This window comes from Eubalaena glacialis, chromosome 14 (assembly GCF_028564815.1).
Source record: "Eubalaena glacialis isolate mEubGla1 chromosome 14, mEubGla1.1.hap2.+ XY, whole genome shotgun sequence".
NCBI lineage: Eukaryota > Metazoa > Chordata > Mammalia > Artiodactyla > Balaenidae > Eubalaena > Eubalaena glacialis.
Genome location: NC_083729.1, coordinates 72,078,793 through 72,100,762, shown reverse-complemented (window position 1 = coordinate 72,100,762; position 21,970 = coordinate 72,078,793). Strand labels below are relative to the sequence as shown.

At 35.2% G+C, this 21,970-nt stretch overlaps 1 pseudogene; it reads right to left on the bottom strand.

Annotated features, from left to right (window-relative positions):
- Positions 1-6,655: 6,655 nt before the first annotated feature.
- LOC133105001 (phenylalanine--tRNA ligase alpha subunit-like) overlaps positions 6,656-21,970 on the bottom strand; it is a 170,074-nt pseudogene continuing 154,759 nt past the window's right edge.

Sequence of the window (21,970 nt, the reverse complement as noted above, 5' to 3'; positions counted from 1 at the left end):
CTGTAACTTTACTGAATTCATTCATTAGTTCTAATAGTTTTTTACTAGAGTCTTTAGGGTTTTCTACATAGACTATTGTGTCTTCAGCAAATAGTGACAGATTTACTTCATCCCATCCAATTTGGATGCCTTTTAATTATTTTTCTTATCTCATTGCTGTTTCCAATATTATATTGAATAAAAGTGGCAAGAATGGGCAGGCTTGTCTTGTTTGTAATCTTAGAGGAAAAGCTTTCAAGTTTTCACCATCGAGTATGATGTTAGCTGTGGGTTTGTCACACATGCTCTTCTAAACACTAATAACAAACCATCAGAAAGAGAAGTTAAGAAAAACTCATTTACAATTGCATCGAAAAAAACAAAATAACTAGGAATAAATTTAACCAAGGAGGTGAAAGAACTGTACTATGAAAACTATAAGACACTGATGAAAGAAATGGAAGATGACGCAAACAAACCAATGAAAAGATATATCATGCTCATAGACTGGAAGAATTAATATTGTTAAAATATCGATACTATCCAAAGCAATCTACAGATTCAATGCAATCCCTCTCAAACTACCTATGGCATTCTTCAAAAAAACTAGAATAAATAATCCTAAAATCCCAAAAGGCCCACAATAGCCAAATCAATATTGAGAAAGAACAAAGATGGAGGTATCATGCTCTGTGACTTCAGACTATACTACAAAGTTACAGTAATCAAAACAGTATGGTACTGGCACAAAAAACAGATACATAAATCAATGCAATAGAATAGAGAGCCCAGAAGAATACCCATACACATATGGCCAATTAATCTACAACAAAGGAGGCAAGAATATACAATGGGGAAATACAGTTTCTTCGATAAATAGTTTTGGAGAAACTGAGCAAGTAAAGCAAGAGCAAAAATAAATAAATGGGACCTAATCAAACTAAAAAGCTTTTGTGCAGCAAAGGAAACCATCAAAAAAATGAAACAACAATCTACCAAATGGAAGAAGACATTTGCAAACGACATGTCTGATAAGTGGTTAATATCCAAATACATAAAGAACTCATATATCTCAGTATCATAAAAACAAACAATGTGATTAAAAAATGGGCAGAGTATCTGAACAGACATTTTTCCAAAGACATATAGATGGCCAACGGGCAAATGAAAAGATGCTCAACATCACTAATTATCAGGGAAATGTACATCAAAACCACCATGAGATATCACCTCACATGTGTCAGAATGGCTCATATCAAAAAAACAAGAAATAGGACTTCCCTGGCAGTCCACAGCTTAAGACTCCACACTTCCACTGCAGGGGGCATGGGTTAGATCCATCATTGGGGAACATGCTGTGTGCTGCGGCCTGAAATGAAATAGAATAGAACAGAGTAGAATAGAATAAAATAAAACAAAACAAAACACATGCGGAGTTTAAAAAAAAAGTAAGAAATAGTGTTTACAATGATGTAGAGAAAAAGGAACGCTTATGCACTGTTGGTGGGAATGTAAATTGGTACAGCCACTATGGAAAACAGTATGGACGTTCCTCAAAAAATTAAAAAGAGAACTATCATATGGAATATTACTCAGCCATAAAAAAAATGAAATTTTGCCATTTAGGGCAACATGAATGTACCAAGAGGGTATTATGCTAAGTGTAATAAGTCAGGCAAAGAAAGACAAATACTGTATAATTTCAATTATGTGAAATCTAAAAAACAAAACAAATGAACAAACATAAAACAGGAGCAGACTCATAGACATGGAGAACAAACCAGTGGTTGCCAGAGCAAAGTGGGGTGGGAGGATGGGTAGAATAGCTGAAGGGGATTAAGAGGTAGAAACTTCCAATTATAAAAGAAGTGAGTCACAAGGATGTAATGCATAGCATAAGGAATATAATCAATAATATTGTAATAACTTTGGTGCCAGATCGAATCTATAGTCATAGTGGGGATCATTTTGTAATATGTAAATATATCAAATCACTATGCTTTACATTTGAAACTAATATAATATTGTAAGTCAACTATATTTTAACCTTAAAAAATAATGCAGGCCACAAATAATACGGAATTTCAAATATGAAGGAAAAAAATCCACTATATTCCTAAATAAAGAAAAACTGAGAGAGTCTGTTGTTAGCAGATCCAACTTACAAGAAATAATAAAGGAAATTCTTCAGTCAGAAAGCAAGTAAACCTACATGAATAAACAAAAAGCAATCATAAAGGTAACTATAATGTAAATACACATATGGAAGAAAAATTTTGCAAACCATATATCTGATAAGGGATTATGTTTTGCAATCCCATATACCTAGAATATTTTAAGAGATGTTATACCTCAAGAATAAAAAGACAACCTTATTAAATAATAAGTAAATTATCTGAACACACAGTTCTGTAAAGATATACAGATTACTAATAAGTACTTGAAAAGAAGCTCAACGTCATTAGCCATCAAGAATAAGTAAATCAAAGCTACAATAAAATAACATACTACACCCATTAGGATAGCTATAATGAAAATAAATAATAATTGTTGGCAAGGATATAGAGAAATCAGAAACCCCATGGACTACCTACTTGTGGGAATGTAAAATGAAGCAGTCACATTGGAAAACATTCTGGCAGTTCTTCAGTCAAATATAGAGTTACCATATGACCTAGAAATGTCATCCCTAGCTATATGCCCAAGAGAAATTAAAACATATGTCCATATAAATCTTGTACCATATGTACATAGCAGCATTATTTATAATAGACAAAGAGTGGAAACAAACCAACGTCCACCAAATAATGAATGGATAAATAAAATGTGACATATTCGTACAACAGAATATCATTTGACAATACTATTTGACAATAAAAAGAATTAAAGTACTAATACAGGTCACAAAATGTATTTATGTTGAAAACAATTTACAATGCAAAGAAAGCCAGTTAAAAAGGACCACAGGGTTTCCCTGGTGGTGCAGTGGTTGAGAATCTTCCTGCCAATGCAGGGGACACGGGTTCGAGCCCTGGTCTGGGAAGATCCCACATGCCGCGGAGCAACTAGGCCCGTGAGCCACAACTACTGAGCCTGTGCGTCTGGAGCCCGTGCTATGCAACAAGAGAGGCCGCAATAGTGAGAGGCCCGTGCACCGCGATGAAGAGTGGCCCCCGCTTGCCGCAACTAGAGAAAGCCCTCGCACAGAAACGAAGACCCAACACAGCCAAAAATAAATAAATAAATAAATTAATTAATTAAAAAAAAAAAAGGACCACATATTGTACAATTTCACTTTTATGAAATAACCAGAATGGGCAAATCTATAAAAACAAAAAATGTATTAGTTGTTGCCTATGGTTTAGGGAGAGGTAGGACTTGAGAACTAATAGCTATGGGATGTGAAGTTTCTTTTTGGCATAGTGAAAATGTCCTAAAATTCATTGTCATTTTGGATGCACAACTTTGCGGAAAAGTCACTGAAATGTAAGCTTTAAATATGTGAATTTTGTTGGATGTGAATTCTATTTTTTTAAAAACTATTATTTTTTTTAAAGAGTTAGAGTGAATTTAGATTTATTTACTTAAATTTATTATGTTGGGGTTTCCACACTGGAGACAATGTGGAGTCATTAAATTTAATTGAAGCTGGATGAGGATCAGTGGAAAGCAACTTATTCTCACGTAAGTAATCTCCATGGTTCTGTCTCCTCTTGTCCATTGATTAAACTGAGTAAACAAAATAGATGCGAAACTAAAAATATATTGAAAAATAAAATAAACAAAGCTAAAATAAAATAATTAAGGTATAAAAAGTGAGATTCAAAATAAAGCAACCATATGAATTAGAAATTAGATTGTAAAAATTATATGAAACCAGGACAAAATAAGTAAACATAACTAAGTATATCAGATAGATGGGATAAAACAAAGAAAAACTAATGTTAAAATGAATAATACTTGAGGACTATTTGAAGCACCTGAACGAAAGAAGTAAAAGACAAACAATAAAATCAGTTCAGCCACCTTACCGATAAGTAAAAGGCAATAGGAAAAAAAGGTGGAAAAACTTGGCTATTTAAAAACATATTATGTTAAATATGGCAGTTGTACATATTCTAAGACATAATAGGCAGTTAAAGACAAAAACAATCTGAGTCCATAATAAAGATACACAGCAGATGGTCTCCCAAGTACGGAGTCCTTGGACACATAATCTCAAGACTGATGGAGAAATTACCAATTTCTTGCCTTCTTACCATGTGTTTAGTGTCTATATTTTGTACTCTAAGAAAGGCCAAAGTTATACTTATTCCCAAACTGTCAACACTGTCAACCCCTTCCCATGTGAAACTAGCAATATGTCCACATATGTCCAGCTGCATGATGCCACATGGGACAAACGAAAAGCAATCTCAGACATCAGGGTCCCATCTGATTCTGGCTGTCTTATGCCTTGTGACCTTGTATATGACCCTTAACTTGAAAGAGTCTTGTTTCCTCATCTCTAGCATACAAGGATTAAACTAAATCAATGGATGCACACGTTTTTTTTTTTTCTAGACACAGTCCAGTGTTCAAATGAAAATTCATGTGGAAACTCTTTATCAATACAGATTAAAGAACTATCAGTAGAAACATTTTGTATACAATAAGATCATTTACATCCATCAGATAGACCTTATGTGTAAGGTAAAAGGCTTTTGCATGCACTGATAGTGGTAATATATATTGGTACATCATTCTGGAGAGTAAGTTACCAATATGTGTCAAAGACTTTAAAAAGTCCATACTGTTTGACCCATAAAATAACCTTACAAGGATTTTCATTAAGGACATTTAGATTAGTTCACAAAAATACACATGCGCAAAAATATCACTGATGCATTGCTTTGAAAAATAAATTAGTGGAAAAGGGACATATGTCAAAAAATGATTTCATTAGAGCTTTCTAGGAAGCCATTAAAATGATTATGTGGATGTTGCTCTGAAGTTATCAATGTAAAAGAGCAGTCACCTTATTTTCTAAAGCTAAAAAAGCACCTGGAAAACACTATGTGTAGTTTGAGCCAATGTAATTTAAAAATAGAATATCTTAAGAAAATTAACTATGAATTAAAACTGGATCATTCAAATTACACAAAGGGAAAAAAAGAATCATGGATATAGCATAATTTTAAAAATAGGGAAGAGGCATAAAATGAAAATAGAAAAAAACGATAAAACTTCACAACACACGATCATTTTAAAAGTTATTAGTAAAGATAAGACAAGATAAATATATTTTGACTCAAAAAAAAAACTCAAATCTTTGCTGTTTTCTTCAAACTCACCTAAAATTAAATAAAAAAGACAAAAATAAATGGATAGGACAAAACATAATAAAATGGAGACAATATGTGCAGCAGTGCCTACATGAGACAAAATAAAATTCTAAGTAAAATGATTTTTTTTCCACAACAAAATGGAATTTATTTTAATAATTCAAGGCAAGTTCAACATCTATGTATCAGTCAATGTGATTCATCATAATAACAGACTTAACAAGGTCAAGATCCTATCAACAGATGCATAGAAAGCATTTGAAAAAAAATCAACATCAGTTTATGATAAATGCTCAGTAAATTTGGAATAAAAGGGAATTCTTCCACTTCACAAGGGTATCTAAAATAACCAGTGTTAACATCATACGTAATAGTGAAGGCCTGTATGCCTTACCCTTAAAATCAGCAACAAGGTAAGAGCAATCTCTCTCCTGACATATTTAACATTATGCTGGATATGTTAGTCAATATAATGATAAAGTGAAATAAATTCAAAGCACACAGCATATAAAAGTAGAAATAAGCATTTTTAAATCACAGATGAAATGATTTTCTATGTGGAAAATCTGAAAAACTCGGAAACTTTTCTAGAATTAATAGAGTTTATCGTCTTAGGATGCGAAGTGGACATAAAAATATCAATTTTATTCCTACCTACTCACAATGAACAAATGGGATTAAAAAAAAATAAATTTCATTTACTGTAGCACTGAATAAAGTTAAAATATTAGGTAAAAACCTAACAAAAATACGTTCAGGATCTGTATGTTGAAAACTATAAAACACAAATGAAAGTAATTAAACAACAAATAAATGAAGAGATATACCATATTCTTAGACTGGAAGACTCAACATTGTTAGGAAATATACTATCCCCAATTGGATCTGTAGATTCAGTGCAATCCTAATTAAAATTCCAGGAAGATTTTTGTAGATATCTGAAGGCTAAGTGTAAAGTTTATATGGAAAGACAAAGAAACCTGAATTGACAAAAATGACTTTAAAGCTGCAGAACAAATTTGGAAGATTCATACATTTCAATTTAAATGTTTACTTGAAAGCTACATTAATCAAGTCAGCGGTGGTATTGGTGAAAGGACAGATCCATAGACTAAGGGAATGGAATTAGACTACAAAATATTCCCCCAAATTTAGGCAACTGAATTTTTTAAACAAAGTTATAAAGCAATCCACTGGATGCCTCTCCTCCCCCCCTTTTTTCTTTTCCATTTTCCCTCCGCCCCACCAAGAACCCCCCAACCCCCCATCTCACAAATTATATTATTTATACCTGAATCGGTTTGGCCTTCAGGCAGCGCAACGGGCTGTATTACCCCATATGCAGATTCATCCTAGGCCCACCAGCTCCCAGATATTTTGATGCCACATTTGATCATGGTCAGGTGCTCCAGGGAGAGGCCTCAGGCAACAACCGACCAGTTCCTAGGGAGCCCTATGGGCAGCAGCATCTGGGGCAGAAGAGCCCGGAGCTCCCGGCCTCCATCCACTTCTTCAGGACTTGGTGGTAGCCATCACCTCCTTGCTGGGCTCTGTGTAGGACTGTAGGCCGCCTTGAAGCGAGTTGGGAGATACTAGCTTGGTGAAGAACCCCAGCATGACGCCCACGAGATGGCTGGGGTGAGGCAGTGGTCAGCCACAAGGCCATTGATCTGGTGGAACTCGGCCAAATGCGAGGCGTGCAGGGTCTCCTTCCAGAACACACGGTAGAAGGTGAGGTACTTTGCGGGCGTGAAGGGCTTGCTCAGGCGGGGTGGCAGCTGACGTGGTGTGCGTGCACGTGCAGCGAACTTTCCCCACCTCCTCCCGCCCCCTGCAGTCCCGTTTTTTCACCTGTGAGCCCCGGCCACCCTGAGAGCGGGTCGGCTTGACCTGTTGGACATAGTCCATTGGGAGCTGCAAGGCTTCGGCTGGATATCCCAGGAAGGTGTCATGCTGGTCGTGTCCTGGGTGCTGCTGGGGCTAGAAGAGGGCGTCAAAAGTACCAGAAGGAGCGCTCCAGGAGTTTGACCGTCACCATCCCTGTGAACCGCAACTCCAGAAAGATCTGCCAGACCTGGGTGTGGACTTGAGCAGGGCGTGCAGGTGTACGCTGTTGTGGAGGACACGCCGGGGGCCCAGAAGTTGTAGGGCTTGAAGGGCAGCCCTGCTAGAAGCCGCTGAAAATCATCCAGGGGCACAGTTCCGCCTCCTGCTTGGATGCTGGTGCTGAAGATGCTGCCTTTTCTCACCCAGCAGGTCTTCAGTCACTTCAGTCAGCAGCTTCCTCCTAAGTAAAGTGATTTTAAATAAGATAGCAACACTAAATGTATTTTATTATGATAAAATGAAAAGCCACATAAAGATTGAGTCATTGATAATCATGTATCAATTTAGAGCATTAGTATATATATTTACAAAAACTCTTAAATAAACAATAGAAATTTGGGGAAATTATAATTGTTACTGATTTTCTATAGCAAGATGACCCAAACACCCAATGAACAGGTTACATAATTGGAAATGTATATTTCACCTCACTGACAGTTAATAGGTTTGGTTGCTGCTTATTGAAGAGCCCTTCTCGGGTTGACTCTCTCCTTATTGATGCATTGCTGCAGCAGGACCAGATTCTGTTCTGCCAAGGTCAGGCCCCCAGGTTGGGGTAGGGGGATGTGAGGCTTCTCTTCCAACAATGTTAAGTGGGATCCTTAATCTTAGTGGACCACATGATGAAAACCATACTCTGGTTGAACCAGCAAAAACCAAAATGCTGGGGTAGACTCAACTCTACTAAACACACATTAAGAATGGGAAGGTTCCTTAAAACATGAAAATAGAATTACCATGTGATCTCCAAATCCCACTTTTGGTATATGTTCAAAATCATTTAAATCAGGATCATGAAGAGATATATTCACTCCCATGTTCATTGAAGCATTATTCACAATACCCATGACAAAGAAACAACCTAAGTGTCCATTGACAGATGAACAGATAAAGAAAATGTGGTAGATCCATGCAATGTAACATTATTTAGCCTTAGAAGAAGAAGAAAACCTTGCCATATGCAGCAACATTAATGAACTTTGAGGGCATTATGCTGATTAAAATTAGCCAGTCATAGAAGGACAAATATTCATGGTTCCACTTACATGTAGAATCTAAAAAAGCCAAACTCAGGAACAGAGAGTAGAATGGTGGTTTCAGGGGCTGAGGGAAGGGAAAACAGAAAATTGCTGTTCAATGGGTGTACAGTTTTAGTCATGCAAGATGAATAAATTCCAGAGATTTGCTGTACAGCATTGTGCCTATGGTTAATAATACTATAGTGTTGTTAACTGTTGTGTGCACTTAAAAATTTGTTGACGATAGATCTCATGTTTTGTTCTTACTAGAATAAAAAATAATTAAAATGATTTTAAAAAGTATGGGGAGGGATGACAGATGACAGATGAATAAATGACCAAAAACAAACAACAAAAGTTCATTTTAATTTGCATACTTGCAGATTTGCGAAGATTAGAAAAAAGTCATTGGCTTACATTACATAACGATACCTGAGTGTGAGCTGTAGCTGCTCTGATCCACATATCTTCTCTTTCCAGGACTCAGGCTGAGGAGAAGACTCAGTTTCAGACACGTTGTTTTGTGTAAAGGAGAAGAGAGCAAAAGAGTCACAGAGCTTCACAATGTTTCTTAAAGCTCTTGCTTGCACACAGTTGGGTGAACTCTTCTCACATTCCACTGGTCAAAGCAGGCTATAAGATCTACCCCAAAGTCAAAGTGGTGGGATGTACATTTCTCTGCAATGAAGTCACATGGTGGTTGGTAGGGATGTATAATCAATCCTCTTACAGGGAAGGAGGGCATTTATTAATTGTGAACAATAATAAAATCTATCACTTTTGGATTTCTTAATATAACTCAAATTCTTTTACCAATAAAATAGAATGCAAAGTTTGATTTTTTTTGGTTTATATTTTTTGGTTTATATTTATCCATATCATTGTCCCTGACTGTATTTTACCTCATTAACTTAAATGCCTATTTCCTACCATCTTCTCTTTGTGTCCTACAGTGTTCTGAATGCCATGCAGGTTTATTATTATTATTATTAATTAAGCTGACCCTTTGTTCAAATAATTGAAATGCTATTTATGAACCCATAAGTGGATCAGGAAGAGAATAATTTTCCATATACATAGAATGAGTACGTGTTAGATACAAAGCAAAAGACCAGAATTGGCAAGGTGACTCTACATCTATTTCTTCAATGAATTGAAAAGATAGTCACTAATTAAGAGAAGATAAATTATCCTTCAGCCTTTGAAAATATTAAAATACATACACACACGTATCCAACATCTTCCTTCCCCATCCCTCAGGATTTTTCACACACATATACATGATACAAGTTGCTATGGTGATATGCTTATCTCCATGGCAATTGATCATTACATCTATGTTTGTGTCCATTGTCTCTTAATAGACAAATTATAGGCTCTAAAGCCAAAGATTCAAATCTTCAAAAAGATACAAAACTAATTCACAAAAAACTGAATTTTTACCCAAAAAATATTTAGTTAAATATTTCTAATGATACAAGAAAAAGACTGGAAAAGCAAAGGTTTAGAAAATTAATAGCTAAAATGGAGCTATAAAGAATACATGCTCTTGGAAAATGGAAGCTTCCAAACAGCTGCAAATGTTCAAAAATGAATGCTTTCTCACAATATAACACAATACAATTTGGCTTGTGGCAGTCTCCATGTAGCTGAGAAGTTTGCTCCCCAGCAGAAAATGAGCTTCAGGATTCTTATCCCCAGAAAGTCATCATCGTAAAATTTTCTAGCCTCTGGGAAAAGAATCAGTTTTACTCTTATAGAGAAAGTCATAAACATTGACTAAAAGTATGAATAAATTGAAACTCCTTGACCTATAGAGAAGTATATAAGACAGAGACTTCAATCTCTGGTAGTATTATAAAAATTGACATTTGAATTCGTATATAAAACACATCTCTACCTGTTAACTGCAACAACAACAAAAAATAACTTTTAAACACTGCCATTGAATTCTGGTTAGTTTTGTGGTACAAATAAAAACAATGTTTTGATTAGGTCAGAGGACTGATTTTTATCAACAGTTTAGGTTTAAGAACAATATTTGCTTTAATATGCATACCATTAAAAATGTCTTTATATGCTTCCTAAAAAAGGACATTAATTTTAACAAATCAATTTTTTAAGATATTTTGATATTCTATGGTCCATATGAAGGTAACTTTCATTTGTAAACTTAAGTTATATACATAAGAGTAAGGTAAGTAGTGTTGATGAAAAATTAATCAGTCAGTCTATGAAATAAGTGGAAAATTTTATTCAAGCCAAATTTGAGGATTATAACCTGGGAAGAGCATATCAAAAAGCTCTGAGAACTGTTTTGTCCATTAGAAGTCAAGGCACAGTTATATAAGTTTTTAAACAGAAGGTTTACATTAAATGATATATTATTGACAGTTTACATAATCCAGATCTAAGTGTCATTTTTGCCCCCTTACAAAATCAAGAAGGAATGTTATCTTTTAAAGAGTTATCTTGTGGATGCTAGAAGAATGTTGCTCTTTATGGTTGATCAGGTATTTCTGTCAATGGGGGAGGTTTGGTTGATGCATAATGCATATACACAATGCACAGTAGGGGGCAGAGAGGAGGCCAAAGGGCGAGAAAAGTTTTTCATGTTTAATTTTTTCTTGTCTTGTCATAAAATATGAATTTTATTTAACAGTAGGAACATCAAATAGCTACAAACACAAAATAATACATTTACTGTAAATGCTATAATATTTTTATCTACCTCACGTAAGTTATGGAAAAGCATAAATATAGAAACTGGGAGATTTTACAATGAGATTAATATAGTTAATTTCAAAGATTTTTGTTTACAAATTAAAATAACTTTGTAACAGATATATCAGTAAGCAAATAAAAATTAGTGAAAAATGAATATTCTTAAATCCAACCTTTAGAAAATGACTTATTTTAATGAGCATTAAAGGGCAAAAGAGTGAGAGTGAAATCATGCAGGAACCTGTGAGGCTCTCCTGGGTACAAAAGCCTTTCTTTGTCCCTAACTTCTTGTTTGGAGGCCTTCTCTGAGTTCCAAAGGGCAGATTCAAATAGTTACTAATTAGGAAAGTGAGGGAATGCAGAAACAAAGGAAAAGCATTCAAGAAACATGTAGTGTAGTGATAAAGCTGATAAATATCTTTGAGTTCTTCTACAGGAAATACCCAGGTGGAGGATTGTAACTTCAGGCTGAGCACAAGCACATAGATTACAGACTGGTTGGAACCAGAAGGCTGATGATTGAGATTCCTTAATCACCACTCTGTCACCTCACCACCAACCAATCAGAAGACAGTTCTGCACTCTGCAGCCCTACCACAAAAATTTGTCTATAAAAACTCTTCCCTGAAGAACACCAGGAGTTCAAGTCTTTTGAGCACAAGCTGTGTGTACTCCTTGCGTGGCCCTTGCTATAAACCTTTCTCTACTCTAAACTCTGAAGTTTCGGTTTGTTTGACTCATTGTGCAGCAGGAACATGAATTTGAGTTTGACAACAAGAGAGCAAAAGATCCACATTGTCCATTTATTAGCTCCATAACATTTCATTTTTAGATATTCATTTAACCATTCTCTGTTGATGGATAATCTTTCAGTTATTCAATATTGTATTAGAAACTGAGATACATACAATGAGATATCTGGAAAAATATTTCTGACTATGTTTTGACTAATTTACTATTTAGATGTTAGTCCTTTTCTCATTCACCTTTATGAGAATTTTGAATAGGAAGTTAGCTAGTAGTTTCCTTTAAAATAAAGCAATTTATCCTTGTTTAAATACTTAGAATATATGAATATATAATAGTTGGGCAATTAGATCTGGCTAATCTCAACAAAAAATCCAGAAAGAAATATACAGGTAAAAAATCATATATTTATCTACAGAAAAAAATCTCTCCAGCAAAATGCAAAATATCTAATTACCCAAATATTATATAAATCCTTTAAATATTTGCCCTTTTTTTATGGTCTTATGGTTTGCAGTAGTATATGCTATTAAGGAATAGTCAGAAATACAGCTATACCACATTATTTATGGGTGTTTTAGTGGGCAGAGTATGTATTGGTTTCTTTGGAGGCAAGCACTTAATTTCTTTCCTTAACTCTTGTTCACCTGCTTTTTGTCAGTGGTACCAAAGCATAGCCAGAATTATACACCAAGAAATCATTTTCATGTATGCATCTCTACTTACAAAACAACATAAAATACATTTGGAAATAAATATCCATCAAAGAACACTTGATAATGGGGCCAAAAAGGAAACTTATTCTAGTCATAGTGTGTTGCATTGGATAAGGGTCCAGGATATCATGAAATAACAAAACCCTCAGCTGGCTACAGATATGTGGGAGATTATCTTGGTCCCTCGGCATTGTTCATACATTGAGTCAGTCAATGACCTGGTTAATGCTTAATACTGAAAATCATTTGCTAAAGGTGTTACAGCTCCAATATTAAAAACATGTTTCAAGTCATCATCATAAGAAATGGGACACAGTGAGAGGCTTATTATTTTATCTTTTCTGTGACCTTGTCTTATTTCTTTATAATCCTAATAGACCATGGACATATATATCTAAATGTCACTAGCATACATCAAAAATTCTTAACTACCTACATTGTACATGTTAGATTAAAAAAAAGTATGTTTTCTTCACCTTCCCCTACATACAGAGGCTGCCTCATACAAACATATTTTAAGATTTTCACAGAGATATCTTCACAGTAATTCTGAGAAAAAAAAAAAAAAGACAAGATGCCCATTATTAATTAAAGTAGCTATTATAACTAGCCGAATTCAGATGAGAAGGGATTGAAAATTTCTTTCCCAGCTGAGTTTATTACAACCTTTTACATATTAGAGCTCCTTATGACTTATATTAGGAAATTGTAACTTTAAATCTTTACATTCTAACTAATGATTCCCCAAATTGGCTCTCATTTTATTTTGTTATAAAAACTCACATTTTCTACCTGTTATTAGTGTGTGAAATTTATAAGAAAACCAATCTTTTTGCCAATTTTTGTCTTATGCTGTGCTTTAAGAATTCTTTGGTTCACGGTATGTAACAAAAGTGTCCTAGAAGCTACCCACAAACTGCCCTTCTCACATCTGAAAGAAAAGGAGAAAAAGAGAGGAAAAGAAAGGACAACTCCTCACTGAGGGCAACAGTGAAAAACAGAAAGTGTTAAACTTGGGCCATCTCAAACCAAAGGCCCACGATTTAATATAGAAGAATAATTAAAGGAAATAAAGACAGTAAGCAATTTGCGAAGTGTTGTCAAAAATTCTGTTCTAATTTTTAAAAAATATTTTTGAGGTTGATCATTATGTGTTTATGTATGTGAACAATTGTCTATTAATTTTTCTCAGCATCATTTTAGTCATAGATCATTAATTTTGATATGTTGTGTTTTCACTACCATTATTTTCTGGATATTTTGCAATCTTCTATTTTATTTTTTCCTTTTTTCCAAGAGTTATTTATGAGGTAAATATTTAATTTTCTGGAGTTTTCTTTCCTTCTCTCTCTCTCTGTCTTTCTCTCATTTCCTCTCTCTCTCAATTTCTAGTGTTATTCAGAGAAAATGTTCTATATTATTCCTACTTTGAATATTGAATTGAACAATGGATTCAGTGTTTGGGGAGATGAGAGAATTGTAGACAACATATGTGTGTGTGTATATGTTAAAAATGTTATTTCTTGTAAAAAAAAAAAACAAAGTTTCACATGAGTTCTTTTGTTTAAGCTCATAGATTGCCTGATCACATTGCTTATTTCACTATTAATTTTTAGGATATTTGATTAGGAAGATCTGAAAGACATGAGTTCAATTTCTCTATTTCTGTTGTATCTTATACAATTCTCTTTGCTCATCCTGTTTTTTGTGCTTTGTGTATTTTATTTTATACTTTTATGTATTCTTCCCTCCCCTCCTCTTTTCCTCTCTTCCTTTGTTCCTTCCTCCTTCTCTTCTTCCCTCACCCTCTCTCTCTCTTACTTTTATCAGCTGTTTTATTTGATATGTAAAAATATATGATTGTTAAACCTTATTGCGTATTTACCTTCTATAATTTAAAGTTCATCTTTTTCTTAGTAAATACTTTTAACTTTATTACAAAATGCTTGAAAGTAATATCATAGATTCTTTGAACTCTTTGTTAGCAGCTGTCTGGTAAGCATTATTTTTTTGGCCACGCAGCATGCAGGATCTTAGTTCCTCAGCAAGGAGTCAAGCATGTGGCCCCTGCAGTGGAAGCACAGAGTCTGAACCACTGGACTGCCAGGGAAGTCCCAAGCATTTCTGCATACTTTAAAAATCTGAGTGACATGTCTGTGTCATTTTCATTTTAGTTATATCTTTTCTGGTAAACTCAGTGTAAGGTTCTTTGTTAGAACTTGTAACTCTATTTCTTTTAATAATTAGATTTGTTCTGTTTACATTAATTGATAAGAAGTAGGTTTGGGCTAATTCTATTAACTTACATATTCTTTCCAAATACTGTCTTTATTATTCTTTGTCTTTTACTATAGGATTGCATTTTCTTATATGCACAGTTATTGAACAATTTTATTTAAAACTTTGCATACTACATTTGAACCTTTGCTTTTACTTTAGAAACTTTAGCAACTGCTACCTCCCTAGTCCAATCATCTCCTTCCTGGATTATTTCAACAACTTCTGCACTCTTGCTACATTCACTTTTGCTATTCCTCTTCTTTACCTTTCTCAACTCAACAGCAGGAGTGAGCCTTTAAAAATGTTGCTTCCCTGTTCAAAGTCACTCAGTGGTGTCCAACTGACCTCAGAGGAAAGGTCTTGTTTAATACCTCAGGCTTTATTTCTACTCACAAGTGAAGACTTTCAAATTCCATCCCAACAACACAACCTCCTTCACTGCAGATTTTGTCAGCTTTCAGAAAAACATGTTACCAAACTGTCCACACCCCACATTGAAAAATACTTCCAAAATAAGTCCCTCTTAACTATACTGGGAAGTGTGGCTTTGCCAGAAAATAAACATGGGAAATATCTACTTATATTCAAGACATCGTCTCTATGTATCCTAATGCAAAATTCAATTATCAGTGTATCAGAGCTTCTCTTCCATTCTGTTTCCATTCCAAGTTGAGTAACATCAAATGGAGGTACTAAAATAGAGTTCTGCTGCTAATCACCAGACAGGGTTAGTGTCTGACTGACTAGCTACAAATTTCAATGTTCTACAATCCCCACAGTTTTGATAATTCACTAGAACAACTCACAGAACTCACTGAAAGTGCTATGCTTAAGATTAGACTGTTATCATAAAGAATACACATAGGGCAAGGTCTGGGAGGGTTCCAAACACAAAGCTTCTGTGTCATCAACCCACAGAGTCAAGGCATTTTGCCCTCTTCACACATCAATATTTACCAACCAGGTGAATGTGTTCACCAGCCAGGAAGCTCTATTAAGCTTTAGTGTCCAGAGTTTTTACTGAAGTTGTGTTAGTAGGTATGATTAATTGAATCATTAGCCTCAGGATTAAACTCAGTCTCCAGCCCTCTCCCTTCCCCAGAGGTCTGGCAGTTGAAAGTCTCAACCCTCTAATCCCCTTCTTGGTTATTCTGGTGACCAGCTCCCATCCAGAAACTATTAATAAACTCAGCATGAATTACCTCATTGCCATAACAATGCAACTCTTCTCACTCAGGAAATTCCTAGAGTTTTTGAAGTTCTGAGCCTTTATGGGACAAAACCCAAGTATATTCTTTTTCATACTACACCTTCCCAATGTTCATGCTCTGTTTCTCTACCTCTCCAAGGCCAAGACAGTCACTTCATATTTGTGTTGAGAACACATGACAGCATCAGAGAATACTGCATTAGAAGTTTCTTGACTTCTTATAAGTTCAACCTGAATTTCTTGAACCCTGTCCATGACCAGCAACTTCATTAGCTGAAGTCATTTACATTCCAATAAAATAACTTCCAAGCACACTCATTTGTAAGCCGTAGCCACAGCCACCTCTAATGTTACTAATTTCAGCAGGTTTATTTTTTATCAGTCAAATTGTATTCCACTTTTTTGTCCAATCCTGATATATTATGGCAAATTATAAAGAGAAACTTGATCCATTTCCCACTCCCAAGCATGTTACTCATGAGCCTTGGTGTCTTGGATGTGATAAAAGGACACTGAGAGTAACTGAGCTTCAGAATTTAGGATTCTATTGATACCACAACAACCATGACATGGAAGTCGGGCATTACCTGATTTACTTCTCTTAGAGAAGATAGATGGGAAATATGGTCTATTCTAACACATTTAGAGCCCTGCCACAAGGTCATCATATAAAATGACTAGGTTGTACAAAATAAATAGGAAAAACAGCATTTTTTTTTAACATCTTATTGGAGTATAATTGCTTTACAATGGTGTGTTAGTTTCTGCTTTATAACAAAGTGAATCAGCTATACATATACATATATCCCCATATCCCCTCCCTCTTGCGTCTCCCTCCCAACCTCCCTATCCCACCCCTCTAGGTGGTCACAAAGCACCGAGGTGATCTCCCTGTGTTATGCGAACAGCATTATTTTTATGTAGTAATTTATAACCTTGTGCATCTGATGGCTATGGCTAGACAAAGGCAAATCATTTCCTAGAATTGAATGGCAGTATCCTTCAGCTCTTAGTATTGAAGAATTGTATAAAATTTATTTTACAAATATAAGGACTTTGAAGAAATATTTTACTTAAAATCATAATGTCACGTAACCAGTAGAGAAAAGAGGAGAAGTGGTTTAAACTTCCTCTGGCTTTTGGAGTTTATTCTAAATCTACTGAAGAGTAAGCCCTCATTTAATTAATGGTAGGCCAGTCTAGCATCAGTTCTCTGAATTCTTAGCTTACTAAATACTCAAATCCATTAATTCCTAAAAATTCTCTACTAAGCATACTTAACACTTTAATTAAAAGGGTGGGCAAGAGAGCACAAACCTCTGAGTGATTTAGAGTGAGGCCCAATGTCTCTCAAAGGAAAGGAAAAGATCCCTCTAGTTTTTTGTATTTTGCTTCCAAGTCTTCTGGTATACTTTTGATTGAATCTACAATAATGTGGTTTGTTTCACTATTTTTTAAAAGGCATTTTGAATGACACCATAGAACAAATTGATGCTTCGGGACACAGTGCCTTGTTTTTCCTGAGGTTTCACCCATCCCATGTACACACTGTCACATACACCCAAAAAGTACTGCTACTTCCATGTTAGAAGAAAATTAAAGGCCCATGTCCTACAGCAAAACCATTTGTCATGGTGAGTGTTTATTCCTTGAATGAGGAAAGTCTCATCTCATAACAGGCAACTCTCTCCCTATGATGATATTTCACTTTTGTTTTAAAGGTAACTTAAGAGTGGTCGGTAGGTCCATTTGACAGAAAAAAATCATTTGGATTATTGGATTTCCTTGAGGAAATTCTTATTCTCATTTCCCATGGTTTATATCTTTAGTAAACAATGATTTCTGAAAGTTAGCAGATTGATATTGTCTAAAATGTAAAAGAAGAGACTCAGTGGTCACCTGTGGGACTTGACTTAGGGACATACCTCCCAACCTCCCAGTTTTTGCCATATCTAAGAAAAATAATTTCAAATACAAAGGCAAATAACATTAGAAAAAATCTGTCACCCAGACTTCTTTGTGTGTGAGAATCAAATTGCTACAGAATCCATGGAAGAAGCAGATGGAGGGACCATGAAATATTTTAAGTGAAAACAAAATAACTTTAAAGGTGGCAGAAATCATACTAGGAACACATAAGGAGCTAAAGAATTAGGAGCACTTATTAGGAGAAAAGTTTAACTCTTACAGATGATGTTAGAATTGAGTGAAGGAGGAAAAAAAAATTATCCAAAAGAGTATAGTGGAATTTGTTTCTGATCGTTCAGGTTAGGAAGGTGTTGGAAAGGAGGAAAAGCATGCAGGGGGACTATCCAGTGAGTCTGTGCAGAGGGGTTGGTGGGAGGCAGGGGAAGATGCAGGGAGAGTATGAAGGGAGAGTATCGAGGAGGATTGTGCAGAGGAAATATGCACAGGGATTCATTGGAATCCAGAGATTTTATAGAGAAGAAAAAGGGAAGGTCTGAGAGAAAACATTGCACAAAACATTGCCAGGGAAGACCATATCTAGAATAATATTCAAAGATATTCTCTGAACAGAGAAATTGATTTTTAAGAAACAATTGGGAATTTCCACCTTGACATTGGGGGAATAACCACAACAACCATTGCAGCCAACGTGCACTGAATGGTCACTATATGGTGAACACTGTGCTAAGGACTTGACCTGCTTTTTATCATTTAATCTTCATGGAAAATCTATATGTTCTGAAATCTTTACTTATTTCCTAGAAGAAAGAGGCCATCGATCAGCTTTGAGTCTTAAAGCTGACTCGCATGACCTCTTTAGCAAGACCATATTTGTGAAGGCAGAGAGTAGTACAGAGAAAAAGAATTTTCTGAAATGCTTTGTTCCATCTTTCAGCATAAAAAAGAGTTAGCCTTTGGTTAATGTAACTATAGAATATTACAAAAGTGGGGAGGAGTCCTTCCCAGACTGAAAGGCTTTGGGGAAAGCTTAAGCCTTTTGGTTCCACTAGATTGAGGGAGGAGAAGGAAGATTCAGGTAGATTTAAGGGGTCAGACACACATGAGTTATGATTCCAAACTTTCCCAGAAGGATGAACATAGGGACAGGGGTAGGAATCATTATCTATTTGAGGAAATTGAGAGCTTCCAGAGCTATTGGCACACTTTCAGGTCTCTAATGATCCACGGTCACTTTCCTCAAAAGTACATGGTAACCATGCAGCAGCATCGGCAAAAAGCAACTAGAAGGGTTAGCCAGAAGCCAGTCTGGATCCCTATGTGCTGAGAATTGTGAGAAAAAGACCCAGAATTGTCCAATGACCATAAAAGGAGACAGAGAAGTATGAAGAAAGTCTGTGGGCCAGCAGAGGCATGGGATTAAAATGAAGGGTGTGTGTGAGGTGTGAAGACTTTGAGTCCAGAGGTTAATGGCCAGGATTAAGGATTCTAGCAGTGGGTGCCAGAACACCATGCTCCCCAAAAGCCAGATTTTATGATGTCTTACTCCAGAAGATATCAGTTCAGGAGGAGCCTAAAACCAGCACCCCAGAACAGGGTCTAGCAAGTCTGCAGAGGACACTTTGTTAATACAAATATTTCAAGTCTTCCTCTCTTGATTCAAGGTCACAAGACCTCTCTAAATACATAATCAAAGCCTTGGAGGAGATAATTGGAGAGGAAGGAGAGGAGAGCAGAATGTGAAAAGACAACATTGTATCCAACAGTGACTCAGTTTTTACAGGAAGAGACTGATTACATTCCCTGATGAATCTAAACTTATCACAATGTAAATAAAACTTAGATGTCCCAGCCACCACCATCCTAAACTAATATCCAGGGGTAAGAGTACCTATGTACCAAGTGCAAATACATTTTTGGCACTACAACACTGGATTTGGGGATTTTGGTGTGGTTGTAGGATCTTTTTTCTATAATCATGTTGTTTTCTCCCTCAAATAGAAATATAGTTTTGAAATGATTTTTACTTAAAGGTTTTAATTATCCTACCTATAGAACTCTGTTATCTGTTTTTATTTAAAACAGTTTGAAAATGTTTTAAAACTCTCTGGTTATTTCCATAATTTTGATCAATTTTGGTTTTTGAGTCCATTTTGGTATTGTACGGTCCTTATTAAAATAATCATCTAAGTTTGGTCTCAAGTATAATTTTTTCCTCCCCATTAGTTTTTCTTAGTTAGCTTAGTATGATATTTAATTTTAAATTCTTGAGTTGATTAAATACTTTATTTCCTTGCTTTTTTAATATAAATGATATGTTTTTCAAATAATCTTTCTTATAAAATATGATTGATGATTTGGGGTCAATATAATGATGGTAAAGAGAATATGTTCCAGATTTGCAACAAATAAAGTTAAATAAGAACTCAAACTAATTTTTTTAGTGGACATATGTTGATTGCTTCTGACATTAATCATGTCCCTGTTCTTTTCCTTTCATGACAGTGTCCAGAATTTTGCAACCATATAGTTTTAAATTGGAAATGATACTGGTCACCCTACCCAAGGACCGAGGGGACCTTGTAGGCCCCTTCTTCTCCTTGGGAGATTTGTCAAAGAGACCAGGATGGTTTAGACCAAGACTTTTCATAAAACAGTCTTTTTAAAGACTCTGTAATCAGTTATTATGTGTTTATCTGTCTAAAAGAATTGCAACAATTTCATCAAAGCTTACAATTTTTCACATAAACACTAAAGTAAAATTTTCATATACATTTCCAAGGTCCGTGCTAAAGTTGAGACAAAAATTCAGAGCATCGGTAATATGGCCAGTTAGATATCTCTACAATTTCTGCTTTATTTTGGAGGTGAAGACTTGAAACCAGGTAAAACATCTACAGTGTGTCGGTATCTCAGTTTTGCTAATTACAATCTTGCCTTTGGTGAAACAAATTGTGTTGAGGACTTTGAAAATACTCAACCATTGCAATAATATATCTTAACTGGTCATTTTCAGTAATTCTTTTACTAGAGTTTTGGAATATATTTGTTAATATTTGTTTATTATATGTTTGTTCTAATAGGTGGTTTTGTGGCCAGAAACTTTGCTACTTTGCTACTAAAAGTTCACTTTTCTGTGTTTGTTGGGATAGCCTAAATTTATCCAGGGCTCCAGTCTACAGCAGGTACCATCAATCTCACTGTAACTGTCACAAAGTGGCCACTTTATTTAGAAATCTGTCTCAAGCAAGTGCAAGCTGGATTTCCACAAGCACACTTTTATTGTCTTTCTTAAAAGTATTCCCAGCACTGAAGTTTACCCCTCTTGACTAGCCTATGTGATCTCTGCAGTCCCAGGTTCACTAATAATAAGAATATATTGGAAATTCCATCTGCATAAACCCAGTAATGTTTATTTTTCACAAATCAGGAGTCAAAAAAAACAAATGCTTCCCTCCATCCTTCAATTCTTTCTCTGCTATTAAATCTTGAAGGATTTTTTTTTTTAGTTTTCTCTCTTATGGATGCTAACTTTTACTCTCCTGAATTGATGATACAAATGTTTCTTAAGGATTTATATATATATTTTGATATTTAAATAAAAATTTGACCAGAATGGGAAATTAAATAAATGGGTGCAAATCGTGCTGTTGATTGTGTACACAGCCATCTTTTTTTTCCCAGGAGTGCCACCATTTAAATGAAGTAAAACAATTCAGTAATGTCTTAGGTTATTTAATGCCCATATATGTCTACACAACCTGAGAAGTGGAGCTAAGATAAACATTTCTCAAGTAAAACTACATCTGCTTTTATTGCTCTTCGATTTTCAGTAAAGCCTCTAAGATTTAACTATAAGAATAGACACAGTGATGACTTTTCCATATAAGAAGAGGATCATAAACAATGAAAATACTCCCATTTTATATCCTTTTCCCT